At 33.6% G+C, this 21,831-nt stretch overlaps 1 pseudogene; it reads left to right on the forward strand.

The window, feature by feature from the left end:
* Positions 1 to 14,178: 14,178 nt before the first annotated feature.
* Positions 14,179 to 14,843, forward strand: LOC138815523 (ankyrin repeat domain-containing protein 49 pseudogene; annotated as a pseudogene).
* The last annotated feature ends 6,988 nt before the right edge of the window (positions 14,844 to 21,831 follow it).

The following is a 21,831-nucleotide window of genomic DNA, read 5'->3' on the forward strand; positions in this document are numbered from 1 at the left end:
TTGAAATAGCACAAGTTATATCTTTGGACATGAGGTAACATGTGTTTCAGAGATAATTTCATAACGAGAAAATATGGAATTTGCATGGCTTATAAAACCTTATTCATGTACATATGGCCATATAAGATGATGTTAAGTGAAATGGAACCCAAGATATGGACACAACTTGCTTTTTCTTGCTTGTCATTTTTTAAATGTATCTAACAAGTAGTATGTGATTTTTTTGTTTCTCTTCTATTTTCTTCCTCCATGGTATAACCCCTGTTTTCACTATATTTGTTGTCAGAGACCTGCATCTTGCATATACATTTTTCTAATGTGGGGAGGGGAAGGGAAATAACAAAATGCTTAAAGAAGTATACAGTATGACCTATTGTAACAATGAGTTGTACATGGCACTATGTAGAAAATTAGCTTTACAACTTGAGGAGGGGAGAAGGGAGTTAGGTTGGTGGGGAGGAAAAGGATTGTAGGAGAAAAACAAAAGGGGAGGTAACAATGCTTGATAGATAATGTACTCATTAACTTTCTTATGTAACTCTAGCCCCTCTTTAAACCATTTTTACAATAAAAACATGAAAGAAACATCCTGGACTACTTTAAGTTCAAATTTTCTAAGTGCTCTGTAATTAAGACCAATTTTATGTGGGAAGAATATTCTCAGAAACATTTTTGTGAGTGTGTTTTGTGCATTATTTCCCAAGTGTACATAAGTTAGCAGTAGGAGAAACAATAGGAATAATAGGAGAAAAAGAAGTTTTGTGCTTAAGTATAATGGTTCAATACACTATAGAAGACTCTTCAAGTAAGACAACTTTGAAACAATAAATCCAAGGCCAGTATGTAGATCTATGGGAGTGATACAGGGAAAGCATTACTACTAAGTGGAACATGAAGGATGAGGCCACTCTTGTTTTCTACTAGATCTAAATCATGGTTGCTAATCATGCAAATTTGTCAAAAGTAGAACAGAAGAGTAATTCTGGTTCCAAAACAAGTCAGATATAAGAGCATGGACTTAACTGGAAAAAAAGGCAATGTAGAGAGAGCAGGAAATATAGTAGCAATGAGCTAGTGGATAAGATCACATTTGTTTTTCTTTTTCCGTTTTTTTTTTATGGTTGTGGGTCTTGAACTCTGGGCCTGTGCGATGTCCCTCCCCTCTTCAGCTCAAGGCTAGAACTCTACCACTTGAGCCACAGTGCCAATTCCAGTGTTCTATTGGTTAATTGGAGTTAAGTGCCTCAGAAAACTTTCGTACTGGTGTTTGATCTGAACTGCAATCCTCAGATCTCAACCTCCTGAGTAACAAGGATTAAAATTTTGAGACACCAGTACCAGGATTAAGATCACATTTGTAGCAGTGTACACTCAGGATGTGTAATGTGTATGTTCATCTATCTTTGTATGAATTCTTGAGTTAAAAATCTAGGCTACAGGTTAGACTTTACATTCACAAAAATGTTTGTAGTTTAAAACCATACTCCTGGAAAAAATAAAAACTAAGAATATAAAAGAGTCTGGAAAGTTCAGTTTGCATCCAGCCTCGGCAGAAGAGTCTTTGCAACACTACCTATAATTAACCAACCAAAAGCTGCATTGGATGAATTGCTCAAGTGATGTCATACTAGTTATGAACAAGAGTGCTGAATAATAGCCTGAGGATTTTGCATACATGCATACAAACATTTACATGCACACAGAAGCACTTATATGTGCAAACACACATATGAAACAATTCTCAAAATGTGTAGAAAAGTTAGAAAACAATAGAAAATATGTCCTGAGTAAGACTAGAATCAAGTGATAATTTTTAATATTAGAAAGTCGTCAAGTGAACTTTCCCCCCAAAAGCATGAGACTATTACATAAGTATTGACCACAGATAGTAAAAGAGCCAAGTAATAATGATTAAAGGGATCGGATCCATGGAAGAATGAATCAAAGACCCCTGCAGGTGCATCTGAAAATTTTCATATTCTGTGTCAAATGTTAGAACATCATTGAAAATTGTACAGAAACAGTTTGAACAGTCAGTCGTGGATAAGATCATCAGAGAAGTTCAGAATTACTAGTATGTTTCTCGATCAAATAAACCAACAAACTATCGCAGGGCAATGCAATACAAGTCTGGAATTTTAGCACTCAGATTAATACAGGAGATTAGAGAGTGGATTAAATAGTAATACCTTCCCTGCACTAGATAGTATAATTTTGCCTCAATAAAACAAACCAAAGAACAAGAAAGGAATTCACAGTTGGAATTCTGGGCAAATTTTTTCATGTTTTGAGAAGTCAAGTTTCCTATTGAAATACAACTCATATATCATCCTCAGTCATGTTTAAATGCTCTCTTCATTACAGAATACTTCTAGGTGCAAAATCGGTCATGATTCAGAACCAAAAATTTTAAAAATTTAGCATCATTCTGTTGGATTCCAAAGAAATAATGAAGGAATACAAAAGCTTAAGCCAGGAGAAACAGCAAAGTTATCTAATGTAGGACTTTGTAGACCTTACTAAATTAGAATTTAGATTTAAAATAAATATCTTTTGCTTGTAATTTCATATTCTATACGATACTACAAAATACTTTTTAAATAGAAGTTTTAATTTACCAATTCACAAATAATTCTGGCATTCTATTTGTCTAGAATATTCTTTCAAGAGAGTTGTAATTAGGACTTAGTTTATAGATAATTCCAACAGTAGATGTATAACATGATAATGTGAATAATCTAGAAAAAGTTGACAATAAATGGATGCTATTAATTTATAAATTTAGAAAAAGAGCCATGTTTTGTGACTTTTGTGTAACATGGTATGAAGAGAATTATTGTTTGAAATCTTTTTTCTTCTACCTGTACATAACATAGGAAGAAATTTCCTTAATTGTATACCTCTGTATACAATGAGAAAAATCCTAGGTTTGGAGTTTGTCTTCATTTTGTTTTTGTTGTTTTGTTTGTCCTAGGGCTTGACGTCTGGGCCTGGGCACTGTCCCTGAGCCTGTTTTTTGCTCAAGGATACTGCTCTACCACTAGAACCTCAGTACTACTTGTGTCTGGCTTTTCCTGAGCAGTTTATTGGAGATAAGAATCTAAGGAACCTTCCTGGCTGGGTGGGCTTTGAACCATAATATACAGATCTTTCCCTCTTGAATATTTATGGTAGACGAAAAGATAAGTATAAATGATATTTTCAAGTTTTCTGATCTCAAGAATACCACTTGAGGGAAAATGATGCAGCAAAGTTTAATGTAGTGTTCTTTCAACAAAAAAGGGCATAACATTAGCAGAATTGTAGAATTTTTTCACAATAGTGATAAGCTAGTCATGATGTGAATTTAGGGAATTTTAAGGTGCAGCTTACAAGGTGGAAACTGTTGGGCTAGAATGACTTTACTGCATAAAATTTTGGTATTGATTTTCATTGAAATAATAGCTTACTATGATGAACAAATGTTTACTCTAGAGGAATTAATTATTATAGATACTTCATAGTTTTATCTTCTACCAGAATGTGGCTAGTTTCTCTGTTGACATTTAAATATGTAATGCCCCATTGGAAACTGCATCTCTTGCAGAATTACATAAAATGCATACAGGCACTGTTTTAAATGTCTCTGGTATGACATACTCAGAATTTAAACATGAGTAGTTAGTAGAACACATATATTCTGTCCTCTTAACAAATATTCAGTTTTAATAATTAGGAGTTTTCAGGAAATTGAACTATTTTCTAGTTAGTATGAGACAATATTAAAATACTGTTTTTTAAAAAAAATAATGGCAAGTATATTCTGAAAAGTTTGTATAGTTTGATAGCATTCAAGTTGATGACCATCTGAAAAAGAAAGGGGCAATTAATTCAAATTAGAAGCCAAATATTGTTCATTTTTTAAAAAAATGTAATACACATAGAATATCATTTACTATAGAAATATAGTGAAATTATATTTTATGTAGCTTATTTTTAAATTAAATTTTATTGTCAAGGTGGTATATAGAAGGTTTTACAGTAATTGTAAGGTAGTGAATATCTAAAAGTTGAACTTTTTATGCTCTCCCTCATTTTTCTCACACTTTTACTTCACCCCAATATCCCTCACAAGTTGTAATGTGAATATCCTACATGTTGTCTTGTGAATATTGCTATTGCATTGGTTTGCCCTTTGTCCTAAATGAAATCACATAGTACTGTAAAAACAATAACCACAAAGAAAAACCTCTGGTTCCATGTCTAGGAGTTCATTTTGCTCAGCATCCTCTTATATGGTTATATATACATAGCTATTGAGCCATTCTGCTCATCCGCTAGGACTATTTTAGCCATTACCTAATTATTACACATGAGGAACACCATGGAATCTGTTTCTTTGTGTCTTGCTTATTTTTCTTAGTAGGATTTTTCCAAGTCTTTCCATTTCCTTATTAATTGGAAGCATAGAATCCCACGGTGTGTGTGTTTAATGGATTTGTTCATCTTCTGAGTGGCATATTGGTTTAAATCATGATTGCATGTAAGTATCATTAGAGTCATACAAAAATGACAGATGCCACCTCCCCAGATATACTAAAATCACGATTTCTAAGTAAGATAGTTTTTGATGGTGGGACAAGTGTTGAGATACCTGAATAAGTCTAATGTATTTCTTGCACTGAGTTAGGCAGGAAGACATCATATAGGATAAAAATGGTACTGACAAAATATTCCCTTGAGAAACATTTAGGAGGCTTCCAGAAATATGAAGAAATTCAGATAATTTTGAAGAATTTAGAAATGCAAGTTCAAGTATGTCTCTTTAAATAAAAATTATGAAAGTGGATGGGCAAATGAAGAGGAAGAGAAGAAATAACTGACAGCAGATCATTGTTCCAAGTTAGAGTATAAAAAGAAATAATCTATAACTTCCCAGTTAAAAGGAGACCAGTATAATACGTCCCACTTAATTTAGGTACATGCAAAATATTTACTTGGCTTTTTCCTACTTTAATGATCCAAAATAAAGACTTATAAGAAAAGTTATGTGATTGCCATTACTTCAACCAGAACACTAATTGTGATGAGCCCTCTTTTTCTCACATTGCACTTGGAAAATAATCCATAAGTTGAAGATGTTGTGGCTGATTATAATCAGTGTTAGGGGCTTCTACTTGTACAATTATCCCAAAATAATTTAAAGCAGTTTTTCCTCCAAGATATCCAACTGCATTGTCTAAAGCTGTACTTTGAACACACCCTCAAACGTGAGTACGTAATTTGAAATTATACTTCAGCATTTCCTTGGCACATTCTATTTTGTGCCTTTATCTTTTTTGCACATTCCTTTTGAGTTCATAGTTGCTCTATTTCAATTTCATCTTTATATACTACTAAGAACATTGTTCAACTACCACTTCTTGTTTGCACACACCCAGTGTATGTATCAAGGTACTTTGTCTATGATAAACAATAGGGTAGTACTCACTCTCTGAGGAAAAAATTGCACAGTATAACCCTATGCCCACATTAGAGGGTGTAGAATTTAAAGCAGTTTGAGACAAACAGTGATATTAGAAGTGAAAGCCTCCCTAGGGACATTTGCTTGGAGCTCATTAGTTTTCCCAGGAGAAATATAAATATCCACAAAATTTGGAGCTAATTAGTAAGTAATCAATTTAATACTAGATCCTAGAATTTGTGTTAATTCAAGTCACCATTGTATTATTGTTATATCAGAATTCTTCCCTATTTGCCAATGTGTATGAGAAAATGAAAGATTTGGATTAAATGGTGAGGCTAATGTCTGAATTCTTCCATTCAATAAAAGTTTGAAGTTTATTATAGCACTTCCTACATATAAGAATTTGTGGCAGGGGCTGGGAATGTGGCTCAGTGGTAGAGTGCTTGCCTTGCATGCATGAGGCCTTGTGTTCGATTCCTCAGCACCACATAAGCAAAAAGAAAAAAGCCAGAAGTGGTGCTGTGGCTCAAGGGATAGAGCGCTAGCCTTGAGCTGAACAGCTGAGGGACAGCGCCCAGGCCCAGAGTTCAGGCCCCACGACGGGACCCAAAAAAGAAAAAAAGAAAAAAGAATTTGTGGCATGTTGATTGACAGGGTTACTTAAGCATGGATATATCCCTAACAAGAATTAGATTTCAATAAGGTATATGGCAGTTATGATTTGTTAATGTTTATTGAGGCATTTTCTGTTATAAAGAAGAATCAATTCAAGGATTCTTCAGTCACATCAGTAAAGCTGTATGTTTAACCTAATACTTGGTGTTACTTGTCCTACATTTGTGATGATTAGGCTAATAAGATATCCAACAATATTTCAATAAAATCCCAAACAGATGTGGATACATGAATCACTCATTGGAACTGTAGGACAAATTAGGCTTGTCTGTGCTGTAGTTCAATCTCTAATCTCCTGTCTAAACAGTCTTGAAACATATTCACAAAATACCTCTAAGGAAAGTTCATGAGAGTTATAACTGTATAATTCTTCTAAGGTCAGGATAAAAGCATTTGTTCCCAGCATTTAAAATCAACAGGATCTGTTGAATTCATGGATCCAGAATTTTATAGCTTCACATTCATATCACGAATTTTTATCAATATGAATTAATCACACTGAGTTGAACAATATATCTTAGTCCATCAAAATGTGGAAGTAAATGATTTTATTTATAAGAACACAATACCAGCAAGAAAAGTGAGTATACATTAGAGAGACTGCAGGAATAACATTAGGGTTTTTACTGTCTCTACCTATTAATGTAATTTTATTTCTTGGTATAGAAACTCTCCTCTTGTTATTATTGAATGTAATCCAATTCAGTTTATAACTATGTACTCAATGTGGGAACACTAGCTTCAAAGAAGTGTAAAGTTATTTTTCCTTTTCAATCACCTTATCATTGTCAGGTTACACTGTGGTCATCATCATTATCTTCATCAAAATTATTATTAGCATCATAAGTACTAATTAATGAAAATCGTATATGTGCCTATGATTTTGCTATTATTTGTCTTTTGATTAATATTTTTAATGTTAACACTGCATGCATCCATATTAAAATTTTGAACAAATAAAGAAACAAAAAAAACTAAACCATATCAGGTAGCTTGACTATGTGTTTATAACAAATTATGGAATAGATTTTTGAAGCATTGCTAATTCCTAACCAGTATGAATTAACATCCTCTCTTCCCCTCATTACACACAAATATTTAAGAGTTTGGACAGAACTTTTTCAAGTAATATACTGTAAATATTACTACAAAGTCATATGTGTATCTAAAATTCCCTTGAAAGTAAAAGCTCTACTTTCTAATGAAATATTAGTTATTTTATTCTAGGAAACTTTTAGAAAAATAGACTGTATATCTTTGAAATGTAAAAGGTCAAAAATAGTAGCAAAAAATAGAGTGAGTCCGTCTTCAGAAATATATGTGTGTGTGTGTATATATATATATATATATATATATATATATATATATATATATATATATATATATATTAATGTTATGTGTAGAATGACATTTTTAGAGATTGTCATCAGAAATATATACATATCTAAATTTATGGGTAGAATGATGTACACTATGGTGAAACAAAAATCTTAAAACATAATTAAAATAAAAACTACATCAAAAAGTGCCAGTGACTCACTGTTATAATTCGACCTATTCTGGGTAATGAGATCTTAGAAATGTGTTTGAAAGTTGCCCAGACAGAAAAGTACTTGTTAGATTCTTATCTCCAATTAACCACTAAAAACATGAATTAGCTCTGTGCCTCAAGTTGTAGATTGCTCTCCTTGAAGATAAAAAGGCTTAGTGATAATGCCCAGGCCTTTCAAACAACAACAACAACAACAACAAAATGTATCACATTAGTTTCACAAAAACATCTTTTAACTGCTGTGAACCTTTCTTAGAAACATGAATACAAGCCCCTGGAAAATGTTAAGTAAAAAGTATAGAATATTTACGTTTATATTAAAGACGTGACTATTTAGATTGTTTAAGATATTTAGGTAATGATTAGGAATTAAGAATAATGATGGGTAAGTAATATATTGGAACTGGTTTGTTATTCTATTTTATGATAGTAATAGAATAATACTTATAATGATTATATTAAATTACTCTTGCTTTATATTTGAATTATAATACATGCTAAACACTTTTAAATGTTTCCAATGGAAAGGAATATCAATTCTTATGTAATTTCAAAGCAATTGAGAAAATTATTCCACGGCTGGTTTGCTTTAAGACTATATTTCTTTTCCTTTTCTAGTTTTCATATGTACATAGAAATTAAAATTCCAAAAATTCAATGGATGTTGGCATTCAGGAACATCTTCATAGATACTAATATTGGAGTCCCTTAAGTGGAATTGTTTTATTTCATTTATTAATTTCACAAATAAATCAAGATGATAGTGTATTTTGTTTCTTTTCACTGCCATTGGCTCTTATCTTGAGAATACTTTTTCCCTAGCAAAGCAGAGAAAAACAATTGGATTGACCAAGTAACATATGGCTTTCATAAGATGCAGATGCATAGATTTGTGTCTTCTGTCATTTGCCAAAAGTTTCTTCCAGAAAAGGTTATTAATTATTTATAAGTGTTGCTTAATTCCTAGGTATTCCAGTTATCATATACACTTTTTGATTTAGTTATCTCTGAATAAACTTAAAATAAACAATTAAAAATACTTAAAATGAACAGAAATCATATTATTGTTTCAAATGTTGCAGTTTACAAAGTTTATAAGCAAACACAAACAATATCTTTTTACGTTTTCTACATTTTGTGTGAAGTATTTTAACAATAGCTTTTTTTTTTGCTGACGTGTAATTCACCTGAAATATATTATTTCCTTTTATTGTATGCATTTTAGTGATTTGGAAGTGAATTGTACAATCATAGGTTTTCCAAGCCTAAAATTTTCACAAATTTGCTTTTCTTCAAATAGAAATGCTGTAAATTTTAGAACAGACATTAAAGTAGATTTAAGATTCATTTACAGGAATTTGTCCAGCATACATCCTCGATAGTGATACTTTTCAAAATTTGGTTTTGGGGATTATTTCCAGGGTCTCACACAAAGTATTCAAGTGCAATCTCAATGAACTACATTCCCTGTACAAACAAGTTTTTTACTTCTCTTTAATACATACATAGACGTGTAATGGATAGAACCTATTCAATTCTCTTTGACCTTTTGAAAAATTGCTTGCTTTAATGATTGAAGTATTATACAAATTCATTTGCTAAGTGGAGTATATCAATTTCTCCACAAGTGCATTACTATATTTTGTGTCATCTTTTTATATTATAGTCCTACTAGTGAATTTTCTCTTTATTTATTCTTGGATACTAAAGAGGAACTTATTTCATATGCTCCTACTATCTACATATATTCTTTAAAGAAATATGCTATTTTGGGAAAAGTTATATAGAATTAGAAGATATAAAAATACTTAGACTCAGAATCATTTTAGCATTAACATTGTAGCATTAACAAATATGTGTCTTCTATATGTTAGATATATTTTCACTTCTGTTATATTGTCCTTTGAATTATGAAAGAGTATAAGTTGATATTATACAGATTATTCTTGCTTTTCTTTACCCACTAATGCTTTCCATGTCATATTATAGAAACTTTTACTGATCCAATGCCCTGAATTTTTATGTTTATGTTTTATGTTTTTACATCTCACATTTAGTTTGATAATCATCTTCTATTTAAAAACTTTAAATTTTTGTGTAAGGATTGAGGTAGTAGTCTAAGAAATTTTTTTTAAATAGAGGAAGGCAATAGGGCCACAACAACCATTTAAGATTCTATTTTTATTTCATAAAGTCATGGCATCCTTTTCAAAATCTATTGACCATAAAACTGAGATTTTTATTGTGAAAATACCATACAGAGGTGTTACAATTACACAACAGTATTAACCAAAGCATGCTATTTGCAGAGGAGTATTTAAAAGATGTAATTTCTTATAAAATTGAACTTTTAATCCAACAAAATGAATACCAGGAATCTATCACTTGGAAGATGTGAGCGGAAGTCAAAGGGAAGGAATAAAGGGAGTTATGCAGGAAGAGAGTGAAGGCATAATATTCAATGCAGATAGTATGAAACTAGAAAACATGAAAGTGGGGTGAGGTTTGGAAGGGTATAAGAAAGTTATTAAAGATCCATTGTACTTATAACTGAATTGTGGAATGGAAATTCTTTTGAACAACTATTTAATAAAAATATAATTAAAAACAATGGAGACATCTGATCTTCAACTGTATTCTCTTAAACCATGAATCAATATAATAGTTTCCTCCTCAGAAATTTTCTTTGCAGGTATTTTCCTCATAATGTCAGAAAACTGACCAATGCAATGAATATCAATATATCACATTGCCTATTGTAAATAGACACAATATAAAAATCACAGTAAAATTGTTAGAATTCATCACATGAAAAAATAACAGGAAGAAAGTATCAAATGATGAATTATAGTTTTTCCAAGTACTTTACCAATGGTATCTAACTTAATCCTCACAATAATCCCATAAAGTGGAACTTCGTCCATTTTTAATTCTCAGATGATGGTATTGACATCTTCAGAATTGTAATTACTAGTACAGTATTGCACACATGGTAAGTGTTAGCCTGAGGCGCATCTCCCGCTGTATCAAATAACCGCATTTTATTTTATGACAAAAATACCAGCACTTAGTCTACTAATTCTAGGAAAATTTCCCAGAATTATTGTGTACACTCTAATTATATTTGACTTTATCTTTGTTAGAAAATAGGTAGCTGTAATATGAAAACTCCAAGTTCATAATCAATTTATACATCCCTGGTGAAAAGAACTGCTAAAGTATAACATTTTTGATTTCTAGCTCAAAATAGTAGAAATCATAACCTATCCCTTCACTCAACACTTCACTGCCTGGGGATCCCATTTCTGTTTAACACAGTCATACCAAAAGAGTGTCCTGCCCAATTCCTGATGGAAACAGACTGCAGGTGTTATGGACCAGTCATTTCCACATTGTAGCTCACCTAGGTTGTTTACCATTAGAAGTATTTTGATTGCTTTTTATACCAAACATTCTGAGAGAAATATACTACTTTAAAATGTTATTAAAGCAAGACTGATATAAAAATCACCTTTGACCCCAGATAAATATTTTACCTTTCATATACCCCCAAATGCCGTCTGAGCTATCATTAATGTTAGCAACAAGGGGTTAAAAATCATAGACACCAAGACCGAAGCATGAATTAAAGACTCTCCAACTTGTCAATACAATTGGTTTAAAAAGTCATCAATACTACTTCATTTTTAAATTTTTCTTATGAAGATTCAATTATAAAATATTAACAGTTGAAAATAACCCATTTTCTTGGGAGTAGGACACAAAGCACAAGATTAAACCTCATCATTTTAAAGGACCTTTATTTATACTACAAATTCACTCCCATAACTACAATGATATGAAAAATAACTGAAGTACAGAAACACAAAGGAAGTAATTTAACTGCATCATCTACATTCAATGGACTGTGTTAATAGAAAACAAAGTTAAACTAATAATTAGCTTACCAAATTCACATACATTCTTTCATTCTATTTCATTTAGTTTCATAAAAACTGGATTTTCATAACATGATGCATAAAAAGCCTGTATACCCTCATATATTTTCAGATCTTAACAATATTTATTTCAGAAATGTCTTTAGCTCCATAGTCAATGAACTGAAATAATACTAAAATATTCAAAGGGTTTTCCGAAATTGCAAGACTCGCTCTGTGATGTTATTCATATTGGAAAAGATATTCAAAAAGCCTTATTTGTTAAGTTGCAATAGTTACTCCCACAAAAGAGCCATTAGCCCTTTGCATGTACAAAACAACTTCAGATACATCCACTATCTAAAGATGACACGTGCTTTTGTTTTTTTTTTTTTTTGAAAGGAATAGCTAACAAGCATATCAACAATACTGATTTTCAGTCAATATGATGGGATATTCAAACTTGATAAATATTGGGTTGATTACCTCTTAGTGTGAATAGATATGATCTTACAAAGAAAGTTATTTTCAACAGAAAGCCAGAAAGAGTTTATCCACTTTGTGTTTCACGGGAATAACCAGAGAGCAATACCTATTTGGTCCAGTTGGTCAAACTTACTCCATGAGCATATGTTAAAAGTATAACAAATTTAAGAAGTCAAATACATATTTTGTACCGACAGTCATCTTCCAGCACTAATTTACTACCTAAATATGTCTGAATCTTCTCACCTAACATATAATAAGAGCTGAAAGCGTTCTCTTTCATCTAACTTAATATTGTAAATCGTTTGATTCTGATGATATTATTTGACAAATAAAATGTACAAAATGACATGACAGAATACTGATACATAAAAACATTGCAACAAATTCAGCTCTTTTCAGCCTCACCCTGTCCACACTGGCAAGCAACATTGCAACAGCATATGCACACATATACACATACACACATATGCACACATGTACACACACCTATACATGCATGCTAAATTCAAAAAAAGTTCAAAAAAATTAATGATTAGTACAAATAATAATTTGCCTTACTACAAAAAAATACACAATCCAGTCACCACAGATGTTACATTTTACCTGCCTATCCACATGTGACCACTTAATTTATATTTAATTACTTAATTAACTAATTAATTCAATGATTTGTTTGGTGCTAATACTAAGGCTTGAACTCAGGGCCTGTCTCTGTCCCAGAATTTGTTATTTTTTTGTTTTAGTTTTCTCAAGGATATCATTTTACTGCTTGTACCACAGCTCCAGTTCTAGCTTTTGTTGGTTTATTTCAAATCAGAATCTAATACTTTTTTTTTTGTTTGGTCTGGCTACAAACCGCAATCCTCAGACTTCATCTTTCTGATTAGCTAGGATTAATGACATGAGCCAACAGTGTGGCTTCTATTTTTCCTCTATTGTTATCTAATGCACATACTTAGATAGTAATTTAAAAATGAGAGTATAGAAGCAAGATGTACAGTGATGATACTGTCCTGTCAGAAATTCAAGTTAGTAATGTAAATTTCTTCTTAAGAACACACACAAAAAATATCATGATATAGTATAAGAGAATTCACAATTGGACATATGAGCTTTAAGAGATTTCTAATAGATCCATTATTTATTGGTACCCAACATTAGAAAAAAATATATAATGTAGTACTAAAATAGAAGTCCTTTACATGACTACTTCCATTCTTTGTTTTTTTAAGACACTTGTTTTCATCTAAAAAAGTAGGCCTGTCTATTGTCTTCATGTGGTTTCAATGATTGAAGGTGCTTAATGAGAAATCAAAATGTATTAGTAGTACTTTGCTATCAATTAAATCTCACTTTTTCTTTTTGGAGAATATAATGATCAAAGCAATAGTTGAGAATCAGCAAGCAATTTTTCAGAATCATGCTTCCAGTGCAAGTGGATCAACAGTAAGTAATCCTCAATATCATTTTCCACAAAGTTTTGTCACAGATACATCGGCCTGCTTTCTCTTGCTGCTTTCATAGCCTGGACCTATTCCTTCATTGTACATGAAAGGTGTGATTCAACTGATTTCATTCAGATCTGTTCCTAGAATTATCAAGGATTTAGATTCTTGTCTGCAATATGATTAAACCTATGTCTCTTCATGTAGGCTGCTAAAAATGTATTTACCAAATTCAAGTAAATACATAAATTCTATTTCTATCTTTTTAAAACATAAAATTCTGCTTGCTCTATATATTGATCAGAGGCATGCATTTGTGTCTATCTAGGACATTGCACATCTGTCTCTCTTCCTCTCCCTTTAATGTATCTCATAAATAATAGGATTGCTCTATAATTATCATAATTTATTTTGCTTTTATATTTTTGGTTGCATCATTTTACTTTCTGCTCTGCCATTTCCCAAATCATTTATATAGAAGGCATTATTCCTAGAATAAGCTGCACATGAAGACACCACTGGTCCTTATTTTCAGTCTGTATCTTTGAATACGGAGGAAAATCTATCCTGTGCTTCCATCAATTCCCTACTCTCCAGTTAGAATAATTTCGAATAGTAAAAATATAAAAAGGGAAAATAAATCATGGTGAAAAAACAGATGCAGAAAATTCACCGGATTTTTCTGAACAGTTCAACTAACTTGAACTATTAGGGAAATACTTGGACACCTCATTCCCACTGTCACTCAAAGTCTCTGGTTAGGCAATTCTGATGAAGACGAGGAACATGATGAAAAAGTGAGGAATGGTATCAATTGCAAGAAAAAATGGAGAAAGATCCAGGCAACTTTCTTCTTTTGGCTGCTGAAAATAATCAGGTTATTACAGTGCAGAGACTACTTTCCATAAAGGCCACTCATGTGAATACTAGGGATGACGATGAGTATACCCATATTCATCAAGAAGCCTACAGTGGACACTTAGACACTGTCTATGAGTTGGTGGCTGAAGCGGCACATATTCATGCAATAACTGTAGATGGCTGGACAACCCTGTGCAGTGCTTATATGTGGAATAATAATAGAGTGGCTTTTTTCTTACTTCATCATGATGGAGATACCAATGGCCCCCTTGCATCTTGCTGATGGTAATAGAGTTAGCAAAGACATGTTGGATCTGCTTCTGTTGAACCACTATGTCAAATCAGGTCTGAAGAACAACTTGGAAGAAACTGTATTTGATATTGCCAAAAGGATAAGTATGTATCACTACCTCTTTGAAGTTTTGGAAGGCTGTACAAATTGCTCTCCTAAGTCATAATGGTTCGGTTAAGTTCCTTAAATTTCAAAAATGCCATTTCATTCTGTTTCCATACAAAATATTTTCACAATCCAACTAACAACAATAGCTTACTGCAACAATTCATGGATTCCATGGAAGTCTTCCAAGTCAATTGCCTTACTTTGATGTCAAAATGTATTCAAGGGTTAGTTGTATATCTATAATGATTTCTGGAGAGTTTTTGCTTTTTTATTGTAATTAAGTGGTTACATAATTTCCCTAATTTCACAGTATTGTGGGATAGTGACACTCAGTAAAAATCACAAACACATTCTAACATTTCTGGAGAAAATTGTCTATCACAGTGTATAACATTTATGAGTTCCATGAGCTTTGCGATACTGTTATTTCTTCCACATTGGTTGGTATGTACATTTCTTTTGTTTTGCATAACATCAGCTGTTCCCTTTTCCCACATGTTCCCTCCCTTCTATCCCTGCCATTAACTTGCTTAGTTCATTTTGGTCAATGTCCAGTGCAACTAATGAATTTTTCCCTGATTTCCTCTATTTCTATGTCGTCTTCCTGGTTCCCCTTCATTGTGCACATATATACCATACATGTGATCAGCCGCATTGGGTTATTTAGTAGAGATTTGACCAGATGAGTGAAAGTCCTTTGTTTCCTAAGTCCTGTTAAATATGTCGTATTACCTAACATTTTGTTTTTAACATCCACTTATCAGGGAGACCATGTACTGTTGGTCTCAATGCTCTTGACTTCTTTGCTCAACATGATCACCTTCTAGCTCCATCCATTTCCCTGCAAATGCCATTATTTTGTCATTTCTAATGGCTGAATAATATTCCATTGTGTATAGATACCACAATTTTGGGATCCATTCATCTGTGGTGGGACATCTGGGTTGTTTCCATATCCTGGCTATTACGAACAGTGCGGCAATAAACATGGAGGTGCATGTGTCCTTTTATACTGGTTCCTGTTGTTCAGGATGGATGCCTAGAAATGGTATGACTGGGTCATAAGGGAGGTCAATATTTAGCTTTCTTAGGACTCTCCAGACTGTTTTCCAAAGTGGTTGTATAAGTGTACATTCCCACCAGCAGTGTAGCAGGGTTCCTCTTTCTCTGCATCCCCTACAGCATTTGTCATTGGCTGACTTGAGGATGTGGGACATTCTGACTGGGGTAAGGTGGAATCTCATGGTTGTCTTTATTTACATTTCCTTTACAACCAGGGATGGTGAACACTTCCTAATGTGTTTCTTTGCCATTTTTATCTCTTCTTCTGAGAAGTCTCTCTTTAATTCCCTTTCCCATTAAGTAATTGGTTTGTTAGGTTTGGGAGGGCCTGGTTTCTTCAGATCCCTGTATATACTGGATTTTAACACCTTGTCGGATATATTGCTGGTAAGTATTTTTTCGCAATTAATTGGTTGTCTTTCTAGCTTGGTTGCGATCGCTATAGCTTTACAGCTATAGCTTTGCTATAGCTTTTTATTGTAAGGTAGTCCCATTTGTCATGTCTCACTCCATTTTGTTGTGACCCTGAGACTCTGTTCAGGAAATACTTTCCTGTGCCTATAAGTGCCTATAAGTTCAAGTGTCTCTCCTACTCTGCCGGAAGTGGTTTCAAAGATTCAGGTTTAATGCTAAGGTCTTTAATCCATTTTGAGTTGATATTGGTGTATGGTGATATGCTGGGGTCCACTTTTATTCTTCATGTGGCCACCCAGTTTTCCTAGCACCAGTGGTTGAAGAGGCTGTGTTTCTTCCATTTTCTGTCTTTGGTTCCTTTATCAAATATCAGCTGTCTGTAGGCATGTGGATTTATTTCTGGATCTTCTATTCTATTCTATTGGTCTTCGGGTCTGTTTTTGTGCCAGTACCATGCTGTCTTTGTTATTATGGCTCTATAGTAGAGTTTGAAGTGCTGCATGGATATCCTTCCCATGTTGTCTTTATTCTCTAGAATTGTTTTGGCTATTCTAGGTCTTTTGTGGTTCCATACGAATTTTTGGACTGTTTTCTGTATTTCAGAGATGTACATCATTGGGATTTTAATAGGAATTGCATTGAATTTGTATATTAATTGAGGCAGTATTGCCATTTTCACTATACTGTCTGCCTATCCAACAGCATTTGAGGTCTTTCCATTTCCTAGTGTCTTCTGTAATTTTTTTCTTTAACTTTTTATAGTTTTCATTAAATAGTTCTTTTACAGCTTTGGTTAGGTTAATTCCTAAATATTTTATTTTAGGGGAGATTATTGTGAATGGGGTTTCTTCCTTTATTTCCCTTTCTGCTTGTACATTGTCAGTGTACAGGAAGGCAACTGATTTTATTGGATTGATTTTTGTATCCTGCTACATTGCCGAAGTGATTTTTGATTTCTAAGAGTTTGGGGATGGATTTTTTGGGATTGTGAAGGTATAGTATCATGTCATATGCAAAAAGCTATAGTTTAATTTCTTCTTTCCCTATGCGGATCCTTTTAATGTTTTTTCTTGCCTTATTGACCTGGCTAAGGTTTCCAGGGCTATATTGAACAGGAGTAGACACAGTGGGCATCCTTGCCTTGTTCCTGATTTTAAGAGAATTGGTTGTAGCTTTTCCCAATTAAGTATAGTATTAGCTATTGGTCTGTCATAAACGGCTTTTAATGTTTTAAGAAATGTTCCTTCTATTCCTATTGTCTCCAGAACTTTTAGCATGAATGAATGTTGAATTTTATCAAAACCGTTTTCTGCATCTGTGGAGATAATCATATGATTCTTGACCTTGGCTCTGTTGATGTGTTTGGATTATATTTATTGACTTACGTATGATAAACCATCCCTGTATCACTGTGATGAAGCCTACTTGGTTTTAGTGTATTTTTTTATGTTTCTTGATTCTGTTAGCTAGAATTATGTTAAGGAACTTTGCATCTGTGTTCATCAAGGAAATTGACCTGTAGTTCTTTTTTTGTTGGGTCTTTGCCTGTTTTGGGGATGAGTGTGTTATTGGCATCATGGAATGAGTTTGGGATAGCTCCCTCCTTCACTGTTTCTCTGAAAACTTGAAGAGTATAGGTATTATTTCTTGTTTAAAGGTCTTGTACAATTCTGTTGTGAATCCATTTGGTCCTAGGCTTTTTTTTCTTTCTTTTTAATTTTTTTATTATTTTTTACGGTAAAAATGCTGTACAGAGGGGTTGCAATTATATGGGCAAGATAATGAGTATATTTCTTATTAAGCATTGTAGCCTCCTCCTTTGTTTCCCCTTCCCATCTCTTCCCATCCTCCCACCGCCCACCCACCCAATCCTTCCCCCACCACCAAAGTTGTAAAGTTCGTTTTCGGCATGACAACTTGTACTTATTGTTGCAATGGGTCGACCTGTATCCTTATTTAAATGACTTGTTTTTCCCCTTCCCCTCCACAAATTATAACGACATGAAAACAGTGAAAGCATGGGTTATACTGTGGGGGAGAGACATACAAAGTAACAAAGAAATGATCTTACTAATGCGTTAGAAACAATCACGTGAAAGAAATAAACATTTGAATACATATCTTAGGGTTCATTTTCCTAACATCACCTTATCTGGCATTTTTAACTTGACTCATACATATACTAGATATTGCAAATAAGGGAAACCGTGGGACCTATGATTCCTTGGGCTTGGCTTACTTCACTTAATATATTTTTTCCAAGTCTTTCCATTTCCTAACAAATGGGGCAATGTCATTCTTTCTGATGGAGGCATAGAATTCCACTGTGTATATATACCACATTTTCTTGTTCCATTCATCTACTGAGGGACATCAGGATGGGTTCCATATCTCAGCTACAGTAAGTAATACTGCAATAAACATGGTTGTGCTGGTGGCTTTAGTGTGGTCTTGTTTGTAAACATTTGGGTAAATGCCCAAAAGTGGGATTGCTGGGTCATAGGGGAGCTCTATATGGAGTCTTTTGAGGAACCTCCATAATACTTTCCAAACTGGTTGAACAAGTTTACACTCCCACCAACAATGAAGTAAGGTTCCCTTCTGTCCACATCCCCTCCAGCATTTGTTGTTATTAGAGTTCTTGATTTTTGCCATTCTAACTGGGGTGAGGTGGTATCTTAATGTTGTTTTGATTTGCATTTCCTTTATGGCTAGGGAGGTTGATAATTTCTTCTTGTGTCTATTGGCCATCCTTCTTTCTTCTTCAGAGAAGTTTCTCTTTAAGTCTGTAGCCCACATATTTATTGGGCAGTTGTTTCTTTGAGGATTTGTTGTTGGGAGTTTTAATTTTTTGAATTCCAAGTATATTTTAGATATGAAACCCTTGTCCGTTGTATGGCTAGTGAAGATCTTCTCTCAATCCGTAGGCTTTCTATTGATCTTGCTAGCTATGTCCTTTGCCATGCAGAAGCTCTGAAACTTCATGTAATCCCATTTGTCCAACCTTTCTTTGATTTGTTGTGTTTCCGGGTCTCTATTAGGAAAATTTCGGCCTGTGCCAAGGAGACCTAGGGTTTCTCCTATTCCATCCTGTAATTTTTTCAGAGTGTCTGCTTTGACTCCGTGGTCTTTGATCCATTTGGAGTTGATTGTGGTACAGGGTGATATATAAGGATCTAGGTTTAGTTTTCTACAATTAGTTAACCAATTTTGCCACCACCATTTACTGAAGATGCTGTCTTTCTTTCATTCTGTTTTTTTAGCTCCCTTATCGAAGATTAGATGGCTCTAGGTCTGTAGGTTCATTTCTGGGTTTTCAATTCTATTCTATTGGTCCTGAGATCTGTTCTTGTGCCAGTACCAAGCTGTTTTGATTACTATGACTTTATAGTAGAGTTTGAAATTTGGTTTTGATATTCTTCCAGCAGTGTTCTTTCCACTGAGGACCGTTTGTGCTATTCGTGGTCTTTTATTGTCCCATATGTATTTTTGGATTGCCTCTTCTATTTCCTTGAAGAATGAGGTTGGAATTTTGATAGGTATCACATTGAATTTGTAGATAGCCTTGGGAAGTATTGCCATTTTCACGATGTTGATCTTTCCAAATCCAGGAGCATGGGAGTTTTTCCCATTACTAAGTTCTGTTTTGGTTTGCTTTTTCAAGTTTTTAAAGTTTTCATCATAGAGTTCCTTCACTTCTTTGGTTAAGTTAATTCCTACGTATTTTATTTTTTGTGGGTGGGCTTTTTTTTTGTTGGAAGACTTCTGATTGCTTTCTGTATCTCCTTGTAGGATATTGGCTTATTTAATTGATTTACTTCTTCTTTGCTCAATTTGGGCAACATGTATTTCTCTAAAAATGCATTCATTTCTGCCAGGTTTTCTTTCTTTAGCGAGTATAACTTTTGAAAGTAGTCCGTTAAAATTGTTTGGAAATCTTGGGTACATGTTGTGATTTTTCCCGTGGCATCCCTCATCTTGTTAATATGGGTTTCTTCTCTTCTTTTCAAATCAGTCTTGCGAAATGTCTATCAATTTTATTTATTTTTTCAACAAGCTTTTTGTTTGGTTAATATTGGTTATGATTCTCCAAATCTCTATTTCAATATTCTCCGCTCATAGTTTGGTTATCTGGCTCTGTCTAGTAAATTTAGGTTCCATTTTTTCATGTTTTTCTAGCTGTTTTAATTGCAACATGAGATTATTTTGTTGGTCTGTCTCTATTTTCTTGATGTGGGCATTGAGGGCAGTAAATTTGCCCCTCAGGACTGCTTTTGCTGTGTCCCACAAGTTTCTTTGCGAAGTATTTTCATTTTCATTGAGTTTTAGGAATTTTTTAATTTCTTCTTTAATCTCTTCCATTACCCAGGCATTGCTTAGAAGTGTGCTGTTCAATTTCCATGTATTTTAGTAATTTCTGCAGTATGCTTTGTTATTGAGAACTGGCTGGATTCCACTGCGGTCAGATAGGATACAGTGGATTATGTCAATCCCCTTTAATTTGCTTAAGTTCTTTGCATGAATTATGATATGGTCTATTTTGGAGGAAGTACCATGAGCTGCTGAAAAGAATGTGTACTGTGTTGTTTTTAGGGTGAAATACTTGGTAAATGTCAGTTCGGCTTGAAGTATGGCTTCACTTATTTCAGTAGCTTCTTTGCCAATCCTCTGGTTAGTAGACCTGTCCTTGGATAAGACTGGGGTGTTAAAGTCTCCTAGTATTATCATATTGGATCTATTTTATTCCATAAGTTTGAGAGTATTTGCTTAACATATTTGGGTGCACCAATGTTTGGGGAATGTAAGTAGACGATGGTAATATCCTCCTCTTGTATTGTTCCCTGCATTAATATGTAGTGTTCATCCTTGTCTTTTTGCATTGATTTTAATGACAAGTTCAATTTTTCCTATATCAGGATTGCTAAACCTGCCTTTTTACTAGGGACATTTGATTGGTAAAGCCTTTTCCAAACCTTCACTCTGTGTTTGTTTGAATGTTTGGCTTAGAGGTGAATCTCCTGAAGGCAAACAGATGGATGGCTCATGTTTTAGGATCCAATTTGAAGTTCTTTTTCTTTTGATTAGTGAATTAAGCCCACAAATCTTAAGAGATAGTATAGAGCGATGCATTATGGTCACTGTTTTTCTTCTTTCCTTTCCTCCTGTGCTTGCTCAGATAGACTTTTATTAATGCCTGTCTGGGTGCAGGTCCCTGTTCGTGGTTGCTTTTCTCAGGTTGTGTTCCACCTCTTGTAGTGTTTGTAATGCTGGCTTAATGTTTATGTATCAATTTAATTTTTCTTTGGTATTAAAAATTTTCAGTTCTCCATCGAATGTGAATGCTGGCTTTGCCGAGTATATCAGTCTGCATTGGCTCATATGGTACTTTCCCAGGCCTTTCTTGCATTCAGTGTCTGTGTGGAGACATCTGTAGTGATTCTAATATTTTTCCTGTTGTAGTATAGCTCCTTCTTCATTTTTGCTGCATGCAAGATTGTTTCCTTATCATTCAGATCTATCATTTATACTATAATGTGTCTAGAAATGTTTCTCCTGGGATCCTTCTTGTT

Source organism: Dipodomys merriami, unplaced genomic scaffold, assembly GCF_024711535.1.
Source record: "Dipodomys merriami isolate MVZ:Mamm:240054 unplaced genomic scaffold, mDipMer1.0.p SCAF_646, whole genome shotgun sequence".
Lineage (NCBI taxonomy): Eukaryota > Metazoa > Chordata > Mammalia > Rodentia > Heteromyidae > Dipodomys > Dipodomys merriami.